A 26,937-nucleotide genomic window follows, 5' to 3' on the forward strand; every position below is an offset into this window, starting at 1 on the left:
TCTGGAGTCAAGACATACCTCATTACTGGAATACTATTGGGTATGCTCCAAGCTACTGAATAATACTGTCGTATGAGACCAACATGGTCATTTTTTGGGGTGAAGACGGAAGCTTTTGACACCGTCTTCCCAGTAGCAATGGAAGTTAGAAGTTTGAGCATCTTTAGCTGTAAACCACTCGGACATGTTGCTTTTAATCAATCTATCAAAGTCTTGGGTGTCACACTGACATGAGTGACTGTTTCAGATGAAAAATCAACCAAAGAAGTATATCAGATTGTCTCTACATTGAATTAAGAAGGTATAAGAAGCATAATTCACCAAGCAATGATATTAAAATGTCGGACTGCCCCTTGGCGAAATCAACGCCTCAGATAAGTTGTGGAAAAATTGGATTCCATCTCCTGTGAAATTAATCCCAAGCTGTGCCATTAGTCATATTTGCTTTATGTGTCTACATTACTTAGATCTTTTCTCACAATGCTCTTACATCCTTGCCTCATTCTGCACGTTGAGGTACAAATTGTTCTGTTCCTTCTTTGAAGCATGCCAAATGAAATTGATAAAGATCTGTGTGGTAATTACAGAACAATGACAGTATAACATATCTCACATTTGTCGAATACAATCTCTTTTCCAGAGAATGCTAAGAATAAGTCATTAGCATGTTCTATTTGGTGACCTTCAATTAAGATCACGTTGTCCAATTCATTATTCCAAATGCAATATCAAGCTTCAAACAAAAACACTTATTCCACCTTCAGACTTAAATAGCAAGTCACCTTCACAAACAAATGGAAAAAGAGTACAAAGCAAGGCCAATGAGAATACTGTTCAACTGGCAAAGGTAAAAAAGTCACAGGAGATTCTTACAAATAAAGTTAACTTTCCCTGCAGACATAAATATTCTTAGGAATCCGTCAAGAAAGGAAAACCCACTGGTGCCAACTGAAAGATGTTCCCCAACAAAGGGATGTGTAAGAAATGGAAACCAAAAGAAACCAACGTGAAATCGATGCTGTTACTCAATAACCTAGCCAAGGAAGATGGGAGGATGCAAGACGCGCTAGAGCTAGGTCGCTTAAAAGAAGGGGGCATAAAGTCAGGTATTCCTTTTAGCTTAGCATGAATGCGGCCTTGAAGTGAAAACTTTGTTCAGCAATCATGAATAAAGTGTACTCGAGAGAGGGAAGGTAATTTAAGGTTTTGGGAGACATAAGCCTCAAAAAACATAGTTTACCAATCCAATGTTTTTAGAGGACGGTTTCTTGGGTTGCTCCACTAGAACACATTAAACGTGTGCACCAGATAAATACAAACATAAATGTATAATAATAAAGGACCGTGTATGTGTATATACATACAGACGCATGAAAAAAGTAAGGAAAACCCAACACATACCAAGTGTTTTGATGATGGTGGTGGACTGCCGTCTAAGACTTAAATCCTTTCCTCTTGCCATCTTGATCCTAAATCGAAAGCAACTGAGCCTGCTCAGCACTTTTACACATGCCACAGAGCATGATAGGATGTCAATCACTTAACCGTATCATCATGCAGTGCACCCATTTGGAAGCATCTGCTTTATTTATGTTCCTCCACTCATTTATTCATATTTTTCCTTTAATTTGTCCCCTGTATATATATATGCATATGTTTATATACCATTCAGCCATAACATTATGACCACTGATAGCTGAAGTGAATAACACTGATAATCTCGTTATCATGTCACCGGTCAGTGGGTTTGATATATTAGGCAGGAAGTGAACATTCTGTCCTCAAAAGTTGATGTGTTAGAAGCAAGAAAAATGGGCAAGCGTAAGTATCTGAGCGACTTTGACAGGGGCCAAATTGTGATGGCTAGACGACTGGGTCAGAGCATCTACAAAACTGCAGCCATTGTGGGGTGTTCCTGGTCTGCAGTGGTCAGTACCTATCAAAAGTGGTCCAAGGAAGGAAAAGTGGTGAACCGGCGACAGGGTCATGGGTGGCCCGCATGGTCTGATCCAATAGATGAGCTACTCTAGCTCAAAAGGTGAAAAAGTTAATGCTGGTACTGATAGAAAGGTGTCAGAACACACAATGCATTGCAGTTTGTTACATATCGGTCTGCATTGCCGCAGACCAGCAGGGTACCCATGCTGATCCCAGTTCACTGCTGAAAGGGCCTAAAATGGGCACGTGAGCATCAAAACTGGACCACAGAGTAATGGAAGAAGGTGGCCTGGTCTGATGAATCACATTTCCTTTTACATCACGTGGATAACATTAGGCAGGTGGTCACAAAGTTTTTGTAACGGTGGCAGTAGTGGAGGAACCAGGCGCAGGCGAATATACTCGATGCAGTCGTGTTTAATAGAAAACAAACACCGAGCACACAAATCAAACATAAGGAAAATAAAGGAGCTGAACAGTAAATGACAGTAAACACTCGGGTGGCAGCGAAAACAGACCAGCGGGAGGAGCTGGCGGCTGTGGCTCCTGGGCAGCACGGGGCGCTGGCTGTGGCTCCAGGGCAGCAGGGGGCGCTGGCTGCGGCTCCAGGGCAGCAGGGGGCGCTGGCTGCGGGTCCAGGGCAGCAGGGGGCGCTGGCTGCGGCTCCAAGGCAGCAGGGGGCGCTGGCTGCAACTCCAGGACAGCAGGGGGCGCTGGCTGCGGCTCCAGGGCAGCAGGGGGCGCTGGCTGCAACTCCAGGGCAGCAGGGGGCGCTGGCTGCGGCTCCAGGGCAGCAGGGGGCGCTGGCTGCGGCTCCAAGGCAGCAGGGGGCGCTGGCTGCAACTCCAGGACAGCAGGGGGCGCTGGCTGCAACTCCAGGGCAGCAGGGGGCGCTGGCTGCAACTCCAGGGCAGCAGGGGGCGCTGGCTGCAACTCCAGGGCAGCAGGGGGCGCTGGCTGCAACTCCAGGGCAGCAGGGGGCACTGGGAACACCCGGCGCCTTGGAGCTGGCACCGGACGTAAGGCTGACTGCGGAGCAGCAGCTGGGGGAGCAGGCCGCAAAGCAGGAAGTGTAGCACGCCGAAGGGCCAGGGGACTACTCGTCCCGTCCATCCCATGGCAGGTAGGAGGCTCGGGCTGCCACTTCCTCCTACGGCCTCCTCTCCTACGTCCCGTTCTCTCCGCTTCCTGCATCTCCTGTAGGAGCCCCTTAAACACATCCTCCTCCTGCGGTGTGAGGGGCTTGACCTCTCCCCATTGGTCTACGTCCCATAGCACCCCCCCAAAAAGTTATTGGGGCGACCTCCAGCTTTGCTCCCCAGGGAGTCTTCCTCCACTCTCCCATACAGCACCTCCTCATCGAGGAGAGGGGGTCAGACCCCCAATCACCTCTCCAGAAGTACCCCCCTCTCGTGGGATAATTCGGAGGGGAGTAGCCGGAATAAGCACAGAGACGCTGAGCTTCCTCCTCCGGCGTCCCTGGCTTCTCCCACGTCACAGGGAGTTATCCCTGTGACCATGACGGGTTTTCCTTGCACGCCTGCGGGTTCCTTTTTGGTCGATCATTCTGTAACGGTGGCAGTAGTGGAGGAACCAGGCGCAGGCGAATATACTCTATGTAGTCGTGTTGAATAGAAAACAAACACAGAGCACACAAATCAAACTTAAGGAAAATAAAGGAGCTGAACAGTAAACAAACCACTCACCGGTTACAAGCAGACAGCAACAACGATCAACAAATGTGGGGTGCAGAGGGGAAACATTTAAACACATACGAGATGATTGGGACCTGGTGTGAATAGGTGAAGACATGCGACATGAAGACAAGTCTGGGATGTGTTTGTGGAGTGATGGGAACTGGTGTTGTACGGGACGGTGCCACTGATCCTCACCGCACAGTGACAGTTATGGCTGATTGGTATATATAGTGTATCACAAAAACGAGTACACTCCTCACATTTTTGAAAATATTTGATTATATCTTTTCATGCGACAACACTGAAGAAATGACAATGTAAAGTAGTTAGTGTACAGCTTGTATAACAATGTATATTTCCTGTCCCCTCAAAATAACACAACACACAGCCATTAATGTGTGAACCGCTGGCACCAATAGTGAGTACACCCTAAGTGAAAATGTCCTAATTGGGCCCAAAGTGTCAATATTTTGTGTGGCCACCATTATTTTCCAGCACTGCCTTAACCCTCTTGGGCGTGGAGTTCACCAGAGCTTCACAGGTTTCCACTGGAGTCCTCTTCCACTCCTCCACTCCACACATCACGGAGCTGGTGGATGTTAGAGACCTTGCGCTCCTCCACCTTCCGTTTGAGGATGCCCCACAGATGCTCAATAGGGTTTAGGTCACCTTCACCCTCAGCTTCTTTGGCAAGGCAGTGGTCATCTTGGAGGTGTGTTTGGGGTCATTATCATGTTGGAATACTGCCATGCACCCCAGGCTCCAAAGGGAGGAGATCATGCTCTAATTCATTATGTCACAGTACATGTTGGCATTCATGGTGAACTGTAGCTCCCCAGTGCCGGCAGTATTCATACAGCCCCAGACCATGACACTCCCACCATCATGCTTGACTGTAGGCAAGACACACTTGTCTTTGTACTCCTCCCCTTGTTGCCCCCACACACACTTGACACCATCTGAACCAAATAAGTTTATCTTGGTCTCATCAGACCACAGGACATGGTTCCAGTAATCCATGTTCTTAGTCTGCTTGTCTTCAGCAAACTGTTTGCGGGCTTTCTTGTGCACCATCTTTAGAAGAGTCTTCCTTCTGGGACGACAGCCATGCAGACCAATTTGATGCAATGTGCGGAGTATTCTTTTTTCAGATCCTCAGAGAGTTCCAGTGACCAGTATAAGGGAGTGTGAGAGCGATAACACCAAATTTAACACACCTGTTCCCCATTCACACCTGAGACCTTGTAACACTAACGAGTCACATGACACTGGGGAGGGAAAATGGCTAATTGGGACATTTGCATTTAGGGGTGTACTCACTTTTGTTGCCAGCGGTTTAGACATTAATGGCTGTGTGTTGAGCCATTAATATATATATATATCTATATATATATAGATATATATATATAGGGTGACATACATACATATATATACACCCCAAGTATTAACATGCATTTTCTGGTATATTTGTTTGTTTTGGAGGTGTGTGCGCGTGCGTGTGTGCATGTATATGGTCGTGTGAACATGCATCCATGTTGTATGTACTCAGATAGCCCTGCACAGTCACATGGTGGCTAAATGTTGACTTCTTACTTCTGCAATGAACATTTTTGAGTTTTTTTCTCCCTCAAATATATTTATGATTACCATCAGCAATTACCGACATAAATTCTGTCCTCCGTTACCCATCTCTTCTTGTCTTCTGTGTGAGGAAGATGAGGCTGGGTACGGGTCATAGAGTCAGGGCGGAGCTTGTGTGTGTTCCTGGTTCTCAAGGTCTGCTACTCAGGACCTCATCTTGAAGTTCAGTCGTCACTGTGGAGTAATTGCAGTAGAGCTGTCGCATTCAAATGTGAAGTATATGTTCTGAACACCTGACACATGGTGTCAGCGCTAACATGCTATTTACTTGTCTCACTGTCTCAGGCTGTAAATACACTATAATCTGTTGTAATGCTAATGCATTTTCCCTTTTCCCTGATTTTACAGGCTACCAACTGTTCTTATCTAAATCCTTCAGAAAGACGGGTTGATTGGATTTTACACAGGCAACCCAATTCTGATCTCGCTTTCACTAGTGAAAGCAATCAGACCAGTTCCGGGAAAGACTGGATGTAAAAAAAAAACTACTCTGAATGGTCAAAAGAGAAATACAGGAAGTTTACATAGGCAGCATAATTCAGAATGAGGCTGTCTGCATAAACAAATCCATAGTAGAAGAATCAGTACTGTGTTGGAAATATGGGTGACATTTCTAGAACAAATAATAAAAAAATCTGATTACATTTAACAAATTTCCCTTAAATACTCCAGTTCGTCTTTGACATGTGTAACAATGGACTGCCCCTTCAAATGTATTGTGTACAGCAAGTAGCCATATCACTTTGTACGTTGCCCTATCTGGCTTTAGAGAAATCCCAAGCTCATGTTTTGAGTCATGTCCACCTCTTGCCTTCTGTAAAATTATCTTGAACTTCAATAATATGAGCACAGTAAACCTTAAGGAATCCTTGCCATGGATATCTATACATTTTCAAATCAATGTTCCACCTGTACAACCCATTAACTTCATTGAAGCTAAAGCAACAACACTTCACAGATGGTTACAAGAAGGTCATGGTGTATAATGTCCTTAACCATGCATATCAAGCTGCACTGTCTCTTCTGAAACCAATTTAGAATGCATTGTAAAAGAAAAAAGCACAACATTCCTCCTTTCTGGATGTCTATGAAAGTGCATGCTTTATTGCTATCGTGCAGGTCAATGGTCCATTCATTATGGGACGATTTAGCCGCTTTTGTGCCAAAAATGTGGCAACCTGTGCATAAATGATTCAGAAAAAGGACATGAGCCCACTTTACACACTGTAACAGTACACATATCAGACGCTTGGCAGAATGAGCTCTTGGATCTCATCGTGCATATCTACTGTCATTTAGCCTGGCTAATGAGCTAACCATTCCACACCTTCCACATTTGTTGACGTTTATCTCCAGAGAAATGCAAGGAAATAATGGAGGCATTAATTAGCTTGTCACCTAGATAGCCTCTAATTAATTGGAATCGTTTGGGCCTCGTTTCGAGACGGTTTCAAAGTAGGGCCACAATGCCATGTGGTCCTGTGCGTGTCAGTGCGGGCTAAATCATCATTAGGAGCCTTTTAACAGCTCCCCTCGTTTGTCTTCGTCTTTGAGGGGTGGAGGATTGTGTCCCCACACATCCAGGCCTTCGGAGATGGAAGGCAACCTCCTTCGTGTGATAGGTTAAGGGGGCTTTCAAACACCCACTCGCATTGCCATGGTTGGATTGTTGGAGCACAGGGCTCTGGGCAAGTACTGATATTATTACCTTGTTTTCCGGGGTTCAGTTGCACCTAAGCTGTTTTTTACAGTCTTATTGGCTGGCCAGATGGATCCCTTGGTGATATGGGACAATGGTTACAGGAGGTGGTCTGATTCTATCTCCCTGGGGAGTGTGGATCCAGCTATGTGGAGCATTACCCCATAGCAATGTTGCAGACATAAACACCCGGACAGAGTAACATTTAATAACGGTTGCTACTGTAGGTGAGTAACATCCACCTGACCAGACCACCTTGGGCCAGGCTGTCTCTGCAAAATCTGTAATTTGTTGCGGATGCCGTCCACAGATTTATTAAAGCCCCAAGGAAGTTTATTTTTTTTGTATTTTCATCCTACCTAAACAAGCTGATATGCAAAGCTCTCTTTTTAAAAAGGACTTTGTCCTAATTTACAGAATTATAGGCTGGTACTTTGACCTCACAGGGTGCAAAAAATATATTAAAGGGAAATCACATTATTGACCTCAATGTGTCTATAATACAATAGTAGGAACACTAATGTGTAATCTACACTAGCTGCATAGGGAGAAAATAGTGTATTTATGGGCCTTGTTCTTTCTGCATTGTAGGAGGTCAGTAGTACTGTAGCATAGTCAGGATTATTTTAAAGCAAAGTGTGGCATTACAACAAAGTTCTCTCCAGTCCCACTGCTTAAATGCACATTGTGAAGCAGAGCTGTCCCTGATCAAGATAAATATGTATTTTCCCCAAACAAATCGAATATCCTTACAATAGCAATGCATAATGCCAACGTAAAATACTGTACATCAGTGAAAAAGCAATATAAATTGCCTGGGGACTGGATTTACATTTATCCCTTAACGGTATGTATGAAGACAATGTTTAAAGCCGGCAGTAATGCCCTGTGAAAGTACAGCATGAGCCATTACTTTCGCAAATAAAGGGAAATTGCTTTTAACTTGTGCTAACAGCTCGAGCTGTCATCCTCGCTCTCACTCCGGCAGTCTTTCAAATCACTTTAATGTTTACAGTATGGCTGGCCTCTGCAAAAACTGCAGCAATATCAGACCAGTTTGTTAGGTGCATTTGGCTATGTCCTTACACAGATAGCGATAGAAGCAACCAGTAACAGAAACAGTGAAGTTTGGATAAGGCAGTGCTGGCTTGAAAATAAACCTATTCAAATAATTAAAACAGAGACGTCAGGTAAACTCTAGACAATTAAAGAAATATGTATCATTACTGTATGTCATCTGCATGACAAATTAACAAATGGATTTGAGAACATGTGGAAGTACTGGCAATACATTGACACATTTTAATCTGCAATACACCTGTTCCTATCTCCCATGTGTTGACAGCATTTTGGAACTAATTTCATGCATAATCATGTGACCTCATTTTGAAATGAACACAGCAGCAGAACCTGGAGGTAAACTGTCATCTGTAGTCTTATGTGGTAGGCATATTTAGACTCACAAACACCTGAAGGGCAACACAAATGTCCAAAATGGAGCTGTATTCCCTAAGTACTGGAGTCACAGCCACGGTTTCCAGAAAAAGCAGAGTGCTCTAGCTTATATCATTTCTTTCAAGTGTCTTTTTACACATAAAACATTCTTACAGTGACATAAGGTGGACAGGGGGCTTACAGGGTTGCAAAGACAGGGCCGGTTTCACAGACAATGATTAAGCCTAGTCTCAGACAAAAAAAAATCAGGTTCAATAGAAAACTCCATTGGGCTTGTTTTTTTAGACTAGGCTTAATGTATGTCTGCCAAACCCGCCCATAATTTGAAAAGACTTAGGCTAATAATCGCAGGTTACGTTTGGGGGTTAAATCTTATTTCTATCCGGGTGTTCACGGTTGCAAACGTGCATTCACGTGTCGGGGGTTTCTGCAACATTTTGACAATGTTGGTTGTGGAACAAATCATCAGTCTACAGCAGATTTAGTTAGCGAAAAGCTATGGATATCTTAATTTTTGCCGGACCGTGTAAGCGGAGCCGGCCAAGAAGAGCGAATGTCTCTTACTGAGTGAGTGAGGCGAAGCGATGGACGCATTACGAATTATTCCATATAGACGAAAACTTCACTGGCTAAAACCATTAGTATCTACATTATAGTAAGCCTGAAATAAAACAGTTTATGGTTATATTGCGACTGTTTTCCAAGTACGCATCCGTGCATGCGTTTTGGGTCAGGATAGACAAACACATTTATTGGCTTAACAACGTAGTTACGTTATAGTAAGTCTTAATTGAAACTGTATATGGTTATATTGTGATTGTTTCTGGCATGGAAAAGTTCATCTTCAGTCTCGCTAGCAATTGCTCAATTCTTATGATTATTCCTAGGAAGTTAGTAGGTACTAGTAAGCCTATTACTGGCTAATAAGCTGTTAGAACAATATAGTTCATAGACGCTAGGGTGGAGGTAAACTTAGTAAGAAACGTTAGTCATTTTAACACAATCCTCAATGGAGACTAGCGACTGCTGACTGCTGTAACGCCGTGGCGTAGTGGTTAAAGACAGTGCCTCTCATGTGGTAGACTTACGTTTGAATCTATTGAGAGCCACGACATTCATTAATTATTTCTGGTAGATTCCACGATTATCTTGTCATTTCACTTGATGAAAAAGTTAGTTATCGTCACGTTTATTGATAGTTACTGTATAAATGTCATTCACGAATGAAAGAAAAAAGTATGTTGTTTTGCCATTTAAGAAATAAATATGTACTTATGCCATGAAATGAAACAGCTTTGGCACACTCGCTAGCAATTGCTCAACTCTTTTGACTATTCCAGTAAGTTTGGAGATACCGGTAAAGCTTATTACTGGCTAATACGCTGTTAAAACGGCCAGTGGCAAACTACATACATAGACTCTATTTGTGGTGGTAAACTTAGTAAGAAACGTTGGTCAGTTTATCTGTATAAATGTCATTCACAAATGGCCAATTAACTATTAAAACGGCCAGTAGCAAAAGAGGATTTGTTCAGGATATACAGATGCTGGCTGTCCGTATAGACAAGTAGCTATACTGACAGCCACCAAAAGTTCTGCTCTGTGGTGTATCGGTTAACGACAGTCTTTCACGTGAGCGGCCTGGGTTCGAATCTCTAGATGGCAATTAGGCTTGCCTGGTTTCTTGTTATATACAAACAATGTCAATACCCTTTTCAAATAATTTTGAATAATTTTGAAACAATTAAAAACATGAAGAAAACACAAATTACAGAACAGGCTTAAGCATCATTTGGGTTATGTTCAGATAAAAAGTCAGATTCTGGAAGATCAAGGTTTGTTGGATAAATTGGAATGACTGAATATCTGACAGACTTTTAGCGTGTAATTTTGAGATGTAAAAAAAGCAATGGTTTAGAAACGCATTTCCAAAGGCACTGTAGCCTACACAACCCATAAGGTAAAATAAGAATTCCGTAAACTCTAACATTGATTGATCCTGCAAAAGGTGTTCAGTTGGTTATTGGCTATTCCTATTTGTTTTTCAATGCCTCTTCATATGAAAGTAATCAGATTACGTTACTGAGTTTGAGTAATCAAAAAGTTATGTTACTGATTACAAATGTGGACAGGTAACTTGTAACTGTAATGAATTACATTTAAAAATAACCTACCAAACCCTGTATATAGGGCTGTTAAAGTTACCTTGTTGACTTTGGACTTATCTTGGAGCTGTCCAAAGAGCTTCAAGGTATATTTCCAATATAGCAATGAAGAGTATGCATTCATGTAATAAAATGTGCTTACTCTGTCCTTGTCTGTGATTCCAGCAGTCTGTACATAGGATGCAGTTTCCCAAGTTGTTCAGAAATTAGAATGTCTTTCCTTACGTCCCCCATTCCCAGCCCACTCCCTCCAAAAACCTAGGGAACTAGAAGGCCAGTGGCGCCTCTTACTATCTTTTCCAACTCATCTTGAGATGCTATGTTCACGACTCCATCCGCTAACAGCTTGCTTGTAGCATGGTAAATTACCATTATTTAATGTTTTCGATTGCTTTGGTTAATCATTAGCTAAGTTGTGTACATTACGTATATCTCCTGATTAATGTTTGACATTTCCCTAGCCACCTTGCATACCTAGTGCCTTTGCCTTTTATTTAAATACCCTAAATTCGCTTGAATTTGGATATCATGTAATGAAACTATTTGGTTGTAGCCAACCATCCATGCAGACCCCTCCAGAACCCCATTCTAACCAAATTTTTGCCCAAACATCAAAGGACAGTACCTTCAAAAGCATAGGGTTTATTCAATGTTGTATCAAATTCCTGCTGTCAGCTCCCCACGTGATGTGTTTTATATAGTAGTCTAACACAGCAGGTACTGTACTTGGAGTCTTGATCAAGAGGACAATGGTAGATGGTAGAGGTATGTGATCAGAGACCAGCTTCAGTCTATTTAGATTGACATGGGCTACAAATAGGTGCTGCCAGTTTTTGTGGTAATTGTAGAGGAGAAATGTGAGGGCTGTGGCCCGTTACACTCTGGTAAGATGGATCGTTATTTAATTTCAAGTCAAGCGCTATGTGTGTATATAGACAGAGAGAGACAGACAGAAAGACACACAGAGAGAGACAGACAGAAAGACACAGAGAGAGACAGACAGAAAGACAGAGCAGCTAAAAATGCCACCGTAATCTTTAAAAATGTCTGATTCAGGGTTGTTTTTTTGTGTTTTTTTTAGCTACCAGGACATGACAATGGCTCTGTTTTTTCTGTCGAACTCTGGTGCCATTAAAATTAACATGACACAGCTTTCCCCTGCATGTTTCAGTAAATACTGAGTTAATTGAAATCAATAAGTAGAGTAAAACACTGCTAAAAAGAGGGGAAATCAATGCTTTGCATCCCCCCTTATTATAAGGAGTGAAACATAGCCCGTTGGGTTCTCTCTCTCCCAAAGGCTATTGATTGTGGAAGGCCATTATTTGCTTTTGTCCAAAAGTAAGCTTTTCACCCCATTAGGCTTTGCTCATGGTTTCTCTGGCCAGAGAGGACATTCGGCTTAATTCTCATTAACACCTGCCTTGGTCATTACACTCGCTAGTCGTTAGCTGGACGAAAAACAGACTGAATATAGATTCCACTATTGCCGATTCACACAGCTTGGCAAAAGATCTGCATAATTATCTGATGGTTAGCGGAGCATTAGGCCGGCCACCATGGTTAGAAGTCTCCGGAAGCTGAGGGACAATTGTAGACATCCGCTTCTTCGTGTTACTAAGATTGCCGGCGGCCATTTTGAGAAAGGTCTCTCTGTGAGCAGATGTAGCTTAACTGCGAAGCAGAAACTGATTTGATTTATGTAGCTACGATGTGACTCACTGAAGGGACTGTGTTAGTGCCCAAGTAATCTTTTGCTGAAACTCAGACTGCATAGGATCTTAGGGTTTCGTAAGACCTGCTTCAATGATATTTAAACCAAAAGGGCAACACAGCCCACAGACCCATACACACGTGGTAAATGAAGGTGGTTTTCCTGATGCACAAAAGTAACATTCTTTGGATAAAGCTCAGAGTGGCTTAAGAAGACCTCCAAGAAAAGGTCAAGTTTAAGAGATTATCACTTTGCAGTGAAATCCCTATATGCAGCCTTTTGTTAAAGCACACTGACAGGCTGTTCTAAATACATGAAACCTTGCAGGAGTGGAATTCACCTGAAGGACGACGAATATGTCTGAAAATGTTTTGCTTTGCTATTTCATTATTTATAATGCATTATTGAATCATGCTTTGTGACTGATATTTCTGTGAAACACACACACACCCACACACAAAAAGAAAAAAAACGAAATAAACAAGTTTGAATAAGTGCTTGGATTGCAGCTCATTGTGTCGGCTCCAACAATCTTTGGATTAGTTAGAAGACAGTTATGAGATCTGCCATCGATCTTAGATGGAAAAAAGCTCTGCATTTGATACAGACAAAAGATTAAATCCCCTATTGATCCACAGCCAACGTGTCTGCTGACTGTCAGTAAACCAAGACAACAGCTACAGGGGAAGCACGTGTTTCGACTGGGTAAGTCAACCCTTCATCTTCTGGGAAAATGGAGGGTTGGAAGTAAAATGGTGTCACAGCTTTTCGTTGGTCTAAACCAGGGGTATTCCAATCTGGCCCCGGAAGCCGTCTCCACTCCGTCTTTTCATTGCAACCCTCGAATCAGGGACTTATATTAACCTGGAACACCAGATGGGTGCGACTGATAACAACGTAGAACAGGGAAGCCAGCAGACTCAGGCACTCGTCGGGTAAGAGTTCAATTCCGCTGGTCCGAACAATATTCACACCTTGCATAGTTTACCCGAATCTTTTCAACCCTTGTTGGTAGTTCCAGTCCTTGGTATTATTATTGTAGGTTAATTGGCTATGCTCTGGTTCATTAGGGAGGAGTTCTCATTATGTGTTTGCTTAGACACTTTGGATGGAGACGAGCATGTACGTCTCTGATGACAGATGATGAAGGCCTTGGTTATGAATTGCAGGTTATCATCATCACACATTGTATTTATAGAAAATGTCACCCAGTCATCACTATCACGTTCCAGAATGTCAGCCCAGACAAGGTCATCATTCTAAGACTGAAGTCATCTCTATACGCCTCTCTGTTTGCCTGTGTCTGCTGATGGATGGAGCCAATATGGGAGGAGCTTGTCCTTATATCAGAACAGCACAAATCGACTATCTAATCCGTTACGTTACACCTCACTGCATCCATAAAGAAAACTGGCCTGGATTAGTTACCCCTCCTTTTTGCATTTTGTGTTGATATGAAATGAGATGATTTGTCGCCTTGTTGTAAACTGTTTTACTAGGAATAGACCTTCAATATAGACTTCCCGGGGAAAAAAAGTGGTTTTCCTCCAGGGGACATGGCCTTGTGCTGAAGACCATTAGCAAAGGCTCAGGGCTTCACATAACAATGACAGGCTTCTCTGTTTCCAACCTGCCTGCTCCCACAGTCTTTTACACAAATCAGCGTGACTCAGTGGCTCGCTGGTAAACAGTTGATGGAGGGACCTAGACACTCACCAACTGCCTCATTTTGGCCGAAACTAGATCGGTGGGCCCAGTCCAAAACCAGGTACAGACACACACACAGATCCACAGCAGCTCTGTGTACTGTTGGTTACGCTGCCAAGAGAAACAAGGACAGGAACGAAGACATGATCTTGTTTTCAAGCTGTGCTGGTCACTGTTGAGGAAATAAGGGTTTTAATCAAGAACGAGGAGGAATAAAACTTTAATCTTCTGCATGATTAATGTCATTGGCATTCAATATTTTAACGTTAGGCAGAATTGGGCAGGTTGCATTTTTTTATATTTTTAGTTACCAGACATTTATTTTCTCTGACCGCAGCAGTTATGATTTTAGCTGTGCCCACTGTTGACTAGGCCTGCATGCCATCTGAATGGAAAGTAGCATGCAGAGGATATATCCACAGGGCAAGTCAGAAAGTTAGCATTCATTTATGGAACCACTGCTCATGGATAAACTGTATGAATGTGTGACTAGTTAGACTGCTCAAAGTACTGTCTGACCTCTAGGATACAGTACTTACCAAACTTTTAAATTGACTAGATTTTGGAGTTGTTATTCACCGCTGGCCATGCATATTTTGAGTTCTTCAGTAGTGTTCTGCAGTAGCCGGAAGTACAGTTTTTAGATGAATGTGGAAGAATGTGACTTTTGGTTCTTAAGCCTTAACCTCACAGAAATGTGCCACTTGGTATCTTTTTTGCTAGTTTGTTGTTGACATTCAGATGAAGCAATGGGGCGTTAAAAGCAAACACCTCACTGTAAGACAGACCAGCTTCCTGTCACAGAGTGTCAGCAGCAACAAGGTGAGCAGTGGTGGAGGATGGCAAAATAGATAGCTGTCAAGCACCTGCGGGGGGGACAGAGAGAGAATTCAAATGAATAGAATGCAGATAACAGCTGACATTTTTCTCTAACATGTAGGAGATTGCTATCTGGGAGATGAATGTTAATGCTGAGATGTTTTGATTGGGTCATCATCCTCGACAGCTGGGACCACTAACGTGGGAATACAAACGCATTATTGGAAAACAATGTCTCTTGAGGTTTTTGCAATTTAGGGGTGTGTGTGTGTTTGTAAACATCCTTTCTGTAATTTAAAGTTTGGATGGAGAGAAAGATGAAGCACCCTGTCTTCTTTTTTATTATTCAGCAACAGAAAAAAAATTCTCAGAGTATTGGTTTATTTTCCTCCATAATTCAAGATATAAACACAGAAATTAATAAATAATTTGAGTTTAATGAGCTTGTAGTCTGTTTTGGTCGCCAGCCGTCAATAAAAACCTTGTACATTATTTCAGAGGACTGGTAAAAGAAAACGTCATTTATTTACTTTCTTTTCAGAATAAAACAAAAGGCTTGAATTATGAGTGGAACACAACCACATGATCAAGTTTTGCCTATTTTACTGCTGTTTGGACAGAAGAACAACTTTATTCAATGGGCATGAATAATTTTTCAGTCAAGCTTGTTAAAATAACTATTCAACATCTTGAAAAAGATAGAACACTGAAGTCCTTAGGATAGAACACTCTGCAAATGAAAACAGTTTTGCACTAAGAGATGGAATGCGGGCAAAGAAATATATAAATGTGTTGTTTGTTTTATGGGTCAAACAGATGGGCTGAGCAGACACAGAAACTGCAGAGTTCTTTGGAAATGTGCAGCCTTTATTGCTGTGACAAAGAATAATTCATTATAATTAGTACCACAAAATGCACACACGGCAGTCCTTTGCCAGTTGGGGCCTTTGCGCCCCAAAAATGGCCTTCCTTATGTAACGTCCTCAACTCTCAGCTGCTGGGAAGCATCCACAACCAGACGATCCGTTTCTTGTCTATGAGCAACGCGATGGACGGAGGCAATGAACTGGCACAGTCATTCCTCTCTGACGTGGAACGGCTGTCTCTCAACTGCTCTTTGGGTGGCGTGTTGTGGTTCACCTCTTCAGTTGATGAAACAGTGTGTCTTCTCCCTATAGAAGTACAGGTCTGGCATGGAGCCCACACTGTGCAGTAGTTTGGCTACTGCACAGCCCTCCACTGCGCCGCTCAACAGAGATCAGTGCGGACAGCCCCGAACATCACCCGGTCTGAGCTCCTAGCCGTCATGGACTTGTATCCCGGGGAGGATTTGAGATTGAAAACTGCCGGAGACTTCAGCCACTCCTACCCTGAACTACTACATGCGCCGCAATCTGGACTGTCAGATCTCAGGCCGTCCGTTCTCAGGCCGACAGGCTCCAGACATCTACAGCCAACGAGACTGAAGCATAGCTGATCAACCCACCCACAAACTATCTGATAAATCTCTGACTGGGCTGACTGTTCACGCCCACGCGGCGTTCGCCGTTTAAAATGCTGCTTCGACGTATTTAATGTGATCGTTTACGGCCTTCCTACACACTCTGTATATATTACCCCAGCTTCCACTGTATCCCTACATACTGATATTGTGTTGGTGCTGAAGCTTTTGTATTGATTATTTATTGCTTTATTTCATGTTTCTTTTCTTCTAGTGTTCCTTATGTGCTAAAGATCCTCATGAGAAAGGGCTTCTAAGGCAGGATTTCTCTGTTTGAATCTGTTGGTTTATGCGCATGTTAGAAATAACCGAATTTGATTTGGAGGACTTCCTTTTGAAATAATGTTCATTCCCAGCATAGCCTCAGTATTGTTATCACTTTTGTTTTAGGGTATTATCATTTTTAGATCATAACAAGGCTATGTCATGTGTCTATGATTGTAGTGCTTCGCTATGGATCAGGAAAATATAATATGGACATTGTACATTTTTCACCTGATATATTAGACAGAAGTGAACGGGGTGAAAGCAATTGCATGTTAAATGTTATGTTAAACGTTCATTTCTGGGTAACTAGGCACTTCCACTTTGAAATCACAATAAAAGTCATACGCTGTCATAGGACAGGATACTGGCAAAGTGCTTATATCAGGGAGGCACATCGATTATTTTGGGGAAAATTACAACATTCAGATGAATGGACCAATGTCCAATTTGCTTTTTCATCACCCATGAAATTACATTTTCACAAGACTTGTTCTGAGTTGATGGAAAATGCTGCAGGACCTGAGTGTACCAACAAACAGACTGCTGTCATTTCTCCCCTTAGAATGGTCCCTTATAATACTTTAAGTGATCATGAATAAGTCAATATATTAATTAGTATGATGGTGACACTCCTGTTGTCTTTAAATAGTTAAAGGTGTAGAGTAATGTGTTTGACTTCTATGTTTGTTATTCTTTAATTTATAAAGATTATTTGATCATTTGAGTATGAACCCTTTATTTGAGTATGAGCCCTTTAGGTCAATGAACCCTTTATTTGAATATCTGTCATTAACCCTGAGATACACAACAAACAAAGCCTTGGCCAAGGTACGCTATTTAAATAGTATGAGCTAAGCCTGTCAGATACCATGCAGATTACACGGCCTACAAAATGTGTGCCGAGCAGACACTGACGTTGAGGTAAACAGGATGTTACCTCCCACTGGGTTGTGTTTGCTGGTCTCCATTAAATCCTCTACAACAGGAAGTCTATTCTGTGAATAGTGAAATCTATAAAGACATGCATCCAAAATAGATATTGGTTTTTACGGAGATCACAGGCTAAAATGGACATCCATGCTTCAGACACGTTCAGATGCATTTCCTGAAGCTTTTTCCTTTTGTGTTAAAATCTGTTTTAATCTGCAAACAATCCCTAGCCACACCTGGCTGCCGACCCCTTGTACTCCTCATGTACAGCAGTTTAATTAATGTGTTGAAACATAAATTAGAACAATTTGGAGCTGCGCAAATCTGGCAAATATACCTGTAAAATGTACCGGCAAATATACCGGCAAATGTAAAAGTCTTGTAAAAGTCTTGTTGTTTTAATAACTCTGATATTAACTCAGGCTGTTTACATTCCAGTCTGACCTAAAAGGGATATGGATTAACAACCTGATTAACTGTTCGACTCCAGGCCGCAAACTCTAGGACCAACTGACAATGTAAGGAATGCTTACTGAGAAGGCCAGATTATTATTATTCATGTTTTTGTCAATTACACTTTACTTTTATTATATATATATAATGATAATACATTCTCAACATTCTATTGGCTTGTTGGTTTATATTCTTCTACATCCCCTTTGGGATAATTCCTTAGCTTCATTATTTGCTTGCAGTTGTCGTTCCATCGAGCTGTGTTGGGGAGGAAGACTCCCAATTAAATTTGGATTTGGCGGTATGTTATCACATCCGAGACGACGCACACTCTTCTGTCATCTGTTCCGCTGTGTGCCTGGCAGGTTGAGGGCTGTTTAGGCCACTGGGTATATATATCACCTCCCTTAGCAAATTGGGCTTGTAAAACAACATGGTGTGTGTGTGTTCGTGTGCGTTGTTGCGTGTGTGTGCATGCCCTCCTGTGTGTGTGTTAATGAGATAGTGTCTTTGCGATAAAGAGAGCGAGTGTGTCCGTCCTGCTGTACACTGGGGAATGGGCCTATTTCAAGAAGTGTCAGTTTGTCTGCATGAGTGTGATAGCGTTGAAGTATGTCCAATACTTCCCGGTAACATTCCACAAGGAGGCTATAATGCATAATAACACCGGGAAGATCTAGCTGTTGAATCTTCCCGCTCTGAAAGGTGACAACAAGAAGTCAGCTCAACGTATGACAAGAATAATGGAAGTTTTAATATAAAATACCCTACATGTTAAACTCCCTGACATTTCAGAAGAACATGACTTACATACTTCCTCTGGAATAAACTTCTGCGACTGTGATCGTGTTTCTGAAATATCTCATCTGTGAGCAGGCAGTGTCCCCCGTGTTCTGGCAATGTATGTAATGGTGCTTGAATGGTCGGCTATTTATAATGTGACTACAGTGTCTGTCCAAAGTATTCCCCGGCTCTGTGTATTTATAATGTGACTACAATGTCTGTCCAAAGTATTCACCGGCTCTGTGTATTTATAATGTGACTACAGTGTCTGTCCAAAGTATTCACCGGCTCTGTGGATTTATAATGTGACTACAGTGTCTGTCCAAAGTATTCACCGGCTCTGTGGATTTATAATGTGACTACAGTGTCTGTCCAAAGTATTCACCGGCTCTGTGGATTATTGTACTACAATGTGAAATCAAAAGGGATTTAGAGTTTTTGCCACGGATCAACACACACAAAAAAATATTGATGTGTAACTAGAACTATATATAAACGGTATGCCTTGCTGTCACTGAATCCTATTGCTTTTTCAAAATAGTAAACCAAAAAGATTAGACGCAGTAAATAATAGCATGACAACATTAAAATAACAGCGGGGCTGGGAGACCATAAGCTATGGTACTTGGAGAATCTCCACACCTACTGATACTGAGCGATCTATTCATTTTGATAGCAGTGGTTTCCAAGGTCCTCCATCTTGGAAATGGTGAGTGATGACACCCCTTTAAATCAACTGCAGTGGCGCTACATTTGGGACAGCTGCCACAGTTTAAATTAGACAATGCTGAGGATGGAAAAAGCACTCGGTCTCCTAGGGGGGCTGTTGTGCCTTGGCCTTCTTCCTGCCCACTGCGTAAGACTCGTCTTCTGAGGCCAGTTTGTCTGAACAGAGTCAGAGTCTGACTCTATCGCCGCCCTGCTCCAAGCGTTAATGGAATGAAGCTTGGTGTAGGAAGAGCGTTCATATGGAATAACTGAGTTTCATTCACCAAGCTCTCAACAACAATTCTCATTGTTGGACTGAGGGACAATATATTTTCCCCCAGCTTTTCCGACCGTTATTTTAGGTATTCCAAAAAGGATGTCTTTAAACGTTTTGTCACTGTGTCACTCAGAACCAAATCTTTTTTTTTTTTTCATGTGTACTTTTTATCTAGATATAAAATAATCCCCAGCAGGTAAGTTTGCATTAAACTTTCATCCCACTTCCTTTCCATTTTCTGCATACATTTATGACTCAATGTGCTTGACTGTGCCTTCAGGCTAAAGCTCCACTTGTTTTTTCATCCTCGTTGTTTACATATAGATTTGCTCTCCTGAATATTGTTTTATCTTGAAGTTTGCACACTATGAATACTGACCTCTTTTTGACTGAACAGGAAGAAAGTCAAATTTGCCATTTTGCTTCCAATGAAAGTGATATATGTATTTGTGCCAAGGCAAATCTAGGCCGCCTCCCTGTGTAACTACACCTAATAACTGATGCCTTTGGTGTGATTGGACAAGACACTGCTCAGATCACCACACTGAGTCATTGTTAAACAGTTTCTCAGTTGAACTATATACATACAGTAACAATCATGAGATGGGACACACCCCCATTCCAGTAAATGGGTGTGTCTAAACTATTAACTTGTACTGTATGTTCTGCTTTACATTAAGGACCCCAATCAACATGAAATCACAGATATTTTAGATAGATAATATACGATATGCTAGGCCGTTGGACACAATAATCTGTTCTTGATTAACTTACCTGGTGATAATAAGATTTTTTGCTGAATTTATGCTTAAGTCAAAGACAGTGATTAAGTCAAAGACTTTTGAGAAAGCAAGTAATTGCATCTTGTACAATGGTTGTTTGCTTGATAAGTTGTGCATTGCTCTGCGTACTGTTCTCAAATTAAATCACAACTTGGTTTACTTTAGTATGTCAAATGTTTATTGTCAGTGCTAATACAGATGGTTTACGAGGGCTATGCCAGATTTTCCCAGAAGAACTAATGCAATGCAATGCAATTGGACATCACTTCGAAGCAGAACTAGAAATGATGGATGTTAATGGTCCTCAGTGTGTAATAGAATTCGGCTGCGGATCAGTGTAGCTTTGTCTAAAACCTCTTTCAGCAGATGTCGTGTCATCAAGTCGCATTGAATGCTCAAGCTCAGACTTGAGTCTCAGACAGTCTGTTGCCATGTAATTCAGTAATAATGGTGGCCAAGCCAGAGGGGCATGAGTGGGAAATTGCACTGCACCGAAATAACTGAATCTCAGTTAGCCTTTTCTTAAAAACAAACTGAGGTTAGACGCAAGGCCTTGAAGCAACACAATTAAGTTTTGAAATGATTATCGCTGGACAATGTAAAGTAAATTACAAAAATCCTAACAGGAAAAGTGAGGATTTACATAATGGGCAAAAGGGAACAGACAGGATGGTCGTTTTCAATATCTTGTGAATGCACCAAGGTGAAACTGCACTATATTAAACTTAATCTTGCTGTAAAAGACACACTTTGCAAATAAGTTTGAATGGGGCATTACATATTCCAAATGGCAAGCAAACACATACAGAAGCTTTCTGGAATGTTCAAGCAGTTGCTTATCAACATATAGTGTGCTGACAGTGTGACCATTCGTATGCTCTATTGTTTATACGGCGTGGAGTAAACTATGTGTGGAGTAAACTATGAGTAATACAATTAAATAAAAACAGAGCATTTTTGTACTAGGTATGCATTTCAACTTGCTTAAAAATTTATATAAAAGAGGTATGGTAAAAGAGAAGTATAAATAACACTGAATATATTAAAATCTTACAGTCAACAAATAAAAAAAAAACGAATAGCAAATGGAACATTGGATGCTTTAACTAAAACATCTTGGTTATTAAGACACATGGAGATTTGTCTGCTCTACTGACACTTATTTCAGTGTAAACAAGCTCACTACGTTACTACATCTAGATCTGCAGAAGATGGTCAGCTGTATTCCAATGCAAACTGCTTTTAAACAACTACCAGTCATGAGAAGAACTTCAAAGCTGGTCGCCCAAGGGAAGCAAAAGCACAACCATGGCAATGCAACTGCCCTGCTTAATCAACTTATCTGCAGGGGAACCAGCGCGAGATGGATCACTTCTCAAACGCGGAATGTCACATTCAGCTGATACACAGGTATTTATCAAACAAGAGCTGCAGCGTCCTGGATAAATAGATATAAAACAGTGGTGGTTAGCAATGTGGCCCCTTGTTGTCTGTGGCAAGGACAGGAGGACTGCAGATTGATTGATCTGCACTGGAGGGCAGCTATATGTCTCCGTCAATCATGCCTGATCCATCGCTGACAAATTGAGACGGGCTCCTCGGTGGAATAAACTGTGGTCTGAGACAGGGGGAAGGAAGAGGTCAGGACTGTGCCAAGGCCAATTCGTCTCTTGGATGGATAGATAGAAGGGAGGAAGGGAGAGGTTTTGAGAGACAGAGAGACAAGTGGGAGAGAAAGTGGCAGACAGAGAGAGAGAATGACGATTTACTGTATGGGGGAACGGGGCGTGTTTTTGTTTTTTAAATGATAACATTCACCCACCTCAATTTGATCTTACGTGCACAGTTAAAATTCTGTTGAAACTGCTGGTGCCTGTTTTATTTTGTAAACGTTTTACAATATGGTCTGAAAATGACATACTTGCACAAGCAAGTACAAATGACAGCCAACAGGACTTCAAATATAACAAATGCATGGATTATGAAAACGGTACAAAATAACATCCAGTTGCTTGCAAGGAACTGTTTATTAGAATCCGATTCGAATCGGACGTGGGGGTGTCAGTGACCAGCTGTCTTCAGGTCTCCTCATAGATGTTCAATGGGGTTGAAGTCCAGGCTTTGGCACCGCTAAACTCAAGGACATTCACAGACTTGTCCCGAAGCCACTCAGGCATTGTCTTGGCTGTGTGCTTTGGTCTGGTGTCATGCTGAAACATCCAGGGTCCTGAGGGTCTGGGCTCTGAGGTCCTCTGTACCTCTCTGTATTTTGTCTGTTTCGTTTTTACTATATTCCTGTTCTGTCTCCCGGCCCCTGCCTCAGAGAAACATCCCCATGATATGATTATCCTACAATCATGCTTTACCAGTGGGATGGTATTAGCCAGGAAATGAGTGGTATCTGGTTTTCACCTAATGTAGTGTTTGGCATTCAGGCCAAAGAGTTTGATTTTGTTCTGTTCAAACCAAAGAATATCTATGCCTACACACTCAGTCCTTCTGGCAGCGTGTCGCATGCCTTTTACTCAGGATAGGCCTCCGTCTAGCCACTCAACCATAATGGCCTGTTAGATGGAGTGCTGCGGAAAGAAAATCTAAAGCTTTGTTAAAGTGGCCGTTCTTGCTCTTGCTCATCTTCCTGGCTAAGGCCCTTTTTGCTTGGTTACTTAGTTTGGCCAGATGGCAAGCTCTAGGAAGTGTTGTGGTTTCAAACTTCTTCCATGTCAAAATGATGGAGCCTATTGTGCTCTGTGTAACTTTCAATGATTTCGACCATTGCTTCACCCATTTCCCCTGATATGTGGCTCTACAAAAATCTTGCAGGTCAACGGAGTTCCTTGAACTTAATGGATTGGTTTTTGCTTTGACATACACCGTGAAGTGTGCGATCTCATACAAACACCTGTGTGCCTTTCTAAATTCAATCCAATTCTTGTCCAATCAATTGAATCTGCCACAGGTCAATCTCAAGCGTGACCAATAGACACAGGATTCATTTGAGCTCAATTTGGAGTGTCATGTCAGAGGGTCTGAATACTTAAGTACAAGATATATTAAATTTTTCATTGCCAATCAATTTCCCAAAACATGCTTTCACTTTGTCATTATGGCGTATTCTGTGTTTTTAAATAGATTTATTTTTCATCAGTTATTCTTCAATTAAGGTTATAACACAACAGAATGTGGAGAAAGTGAAGGCACTTCATGTAGAAAACTCTAAACATGCATTATCATTATAATGTTTTTTTATGGAGTCCTTTATAACACTTACCTTCAGCCTTAGATTAGTCCATCAGCTGACATCATCATCATTATTATTATTATTATTTTGGACATTTGCTTGGAAACAAAAATTGTGAAAGTCCAAACTCTTCATATTACTTTAGTGGCTTAGTTGCAGAATCAGGTTACATTGATTCAGGCTTGGAATCCGAAACCTCCTGTTGTTCTTCATTTGAAAGCCTGATCCTTTCACTGTACTGTTTCTCTACCTGGGCCATTTCTCCGCCAGCGATTACAGTCCCCAAAGGACTCTCATTAAGTCTTTGCTCCAATTAAGCTGCACTCATTTGCCACTTCGCAATCCCGCCACGACTCCACGACTCCAGTCTTCCAAATCCTCCAACAGCGGATTATTCCAATTTGTGTTTGTGCTGTAGAAAAAAGAAAAACGCAATGTTTATGAATCATTTACAAGGCATTAAACATTTGTGGGTTTGTCAACGCTTACTATCTGCACTTGACAGATAGGAGGTCTCTGTGTGATTTTGAAAGAAAATACAAATGTTTTATGACTTGAACATTGTTGGTGCAAAATCAGGTGAACTAAGCTATGCCTGGCCTAATATCAAACATGCTGATGTCTTGAAATACTACAACCGCACACCACTCTTGCTCTGAATGGAAATGTTATAATGTGTTGTTTTTGCAGACCATTCCAATTTGTAGGCCTGCGTTCCAGTCAAATGGCTTTCTGCTTCCTTAGACTCCGTTTCTAAAGTTCCACTGGATTTATTTGAACTTTTTTTTTTTGTTTTGGAGATTGGTGTTCTGCTGACCGGTTCAGAGATTACAAGGAAAGACTGTCTGCCTTAAAGTCAACAAAGAGTTGAGTGGCCACACTGCTATCTTAGATTGCCACATTGGACACTTTTGTGGATTTTGTGGATGACTAACTGTCATCCATTTCCAGCCTGCACAATGAAGTAGAGGGTTCATTTCTCTGTCTTTAACCAAGTCTACCGAGTTTGATGTACCTTAGAAACAACTAAACAAACATCTCATGAAATCAAATAAGGGTGAAGGACCTGGCAGCCTATTTTGAGCAAAAAATAGATGTCATGTATTTAGATTTGAATAGTAAAACCATGAAAAAATATGACGACAGTATTCGTAAATGTCCAGCATACTCCCTGAAGCAGCAAAGTTCCCCCTTTCATCTCACGTGTTTGTAAGGACCTAGGATATTTTGCACAGGGTGTGCCGGCTCAGGGCATATCAGTGAAAATAGCTTTCTCGGTCTCAGAGCATAGGTGACTGCCGTGGATTATGGCAAAAAATAAAGAAGACCTTAACACTTACAGTCTCTGGATTTATAGGTCTAAACATGATATGTAAGAATACTAAAATCATTTTGTAGAATTCAAGGAAGATGAATTCTTTGTCACAGAAGGATGCAATCCATTCTATCCCAAAGGAGGGAGTTGAGACAAGTCTGATGACAAAGAAATGGTCTTTGGTCTTTGTTTTGATTAGCAAGCTAACATATCCTAGCTAGCTAATGTTAGCCAACATATATCTGTCTAGTATAATATCTGTCATACCTACCAAAAATACTTGCTAAAAAGGAGATTTCAATTTAGATTGATTTCAGTCTAAAAGTGACCTCCTTTGTCTCTGACAGATCACAACCGAACTCAACCAAAATTAGGTTCAGGTGTAGAGTGGGTTGTTTAGGGAGGGAGATGCATTGCTCTCCGTGATTTAACAGGCTAGTAGTTGTAAGCAGTTGTCTCTCTGATGTTGCTTTTTAAACCATTGATTGATTTGCGAGGTGGTACTGTTTAGCTTAAGAGATATCAGGTGGATGATCATTATGACAGGATTGCAACTTTAACCCTTAGCCTAGCCTTATTGTCTCTAACCTAACAACATACAGTTTAACCCTAACACTAAAAGTAACCCCACTAAGACCAATTGCTTGTTTTACCCTAACCCGAAAAATAACTGATAATGAGTAGCGAACTACTATTGTTTTTTTTGTTTGGACTTTATGAATAGAATACCTGCAGGGTAATACACAATAAACACAAAATAAGAATAAGGAACCATGTCAACAATGAGGAAAATCAAGCAAGAACACACTCACTCTGTACACACGCGCCATCCCACATTTCCAAGGATGTGAGTTTTGAACTGAGCGGGTGGGACCTCCTGCTCTCTGTCACTGCATGAAGGACTTTTTCGATTTCCAACCCATCACATGCCCATGTCACACAGGTAGGAGAGTGTTTTAGATGTACCCCCAGACATCCCGGCACAGTTGAGGTTTGGTTGGGTTCTACTTAGCTAGGAGCTGTGTTTCTATGAGTGAGCTGTGAGAAGTTCTGCCAAACAGTCTGGCTACGAATTGACAACCCTTTTGGCTTTAAAGCCCAATAATAATATCATACAATATCTACCCTCTGTAGGTGAGATTCAGCCCATCCCTCTGTTAATGCCCAAGGTGACTGGCATTTCATTTTCTCTGCGCTTGTTTGTACCTTTCCTCCACTGGAATACCCAGCCCCTCGATTGTGGGATTTTCCTAGGAAACATTGTTATCGATTACAAGGATGTCCAGAGGAATAGAGGCAGAGATCTCCTGCTGATGCAGAACATGAGGAAATTCACTCCACCCTATTTTGAGCTCTCGGATGCCCCCTAATGTGACAGTCAAGAAAAAAGAGCACATTTTACTCCACAGTGACTGAAATAGAATTCTTTACTTTGGTTTCCCTCTGGAAAATATGTCGTTCATAATAAATGAATAGGAACAGACTCTAACCCATAAGCCATTGGTTGTGGGCTTTACACATTCCCACTTAAAACCTTTTTCCTGGTTTGTTTGTAAGTAAACTGAGGCTCCTCCCCTGCAGTTGGCAGATCTACATTATATAACACTGATAAAAAAACAAGACAAAATAAAGAATCATGTTGTGTATGCTAATGACTTGTGGGGCCAACAGATGAATGCCTCCCTTCGCCTCCTATGATGCTGACATTAGTAGCTAAAACCTGACACTTGAGGGTTAAATCTTCTCTGATGATGCCCTCCGTTTAGCCAGTCAGTTGAGTTACAGTGCCGAGAGAAATTAGGATTTAATGAAGCGTCCCTCGGCAGCCGTTTGGGCGGAAAAATG

The 26,937-nt window shown here is 41.7% G+C and overlaps 1 protein-coding gene across 5 annotated transcripts in view; it reads left to right on the plus strand.

Annotated features, from left to right (window-relative positions):
- The window catches only part of lingo2 (leucine rich repeat and Ig domain containing 2), a 252,972-nt gene that overhangs the window by 74,529 nt on the left and 151,506 nt on the right, over positions 1-26,937 (plus strand). The window lies entirely within an intron of this gene.

The sequence above is a fragment of the Esox lucius genome, chromosome 4 (genome assembly GCF_011004845.1).
Source record: "Esox lucius isolate fEsoLuc1 chromosome 4, fEsoLuc1.pri, whole genome shotgun sequence".
Taxonomy (NCBI): Eukaryota; Metazoa; Chordata; class Actinopteri; order Esociformes; family Esocidae; genus Esox; species Esox lucius.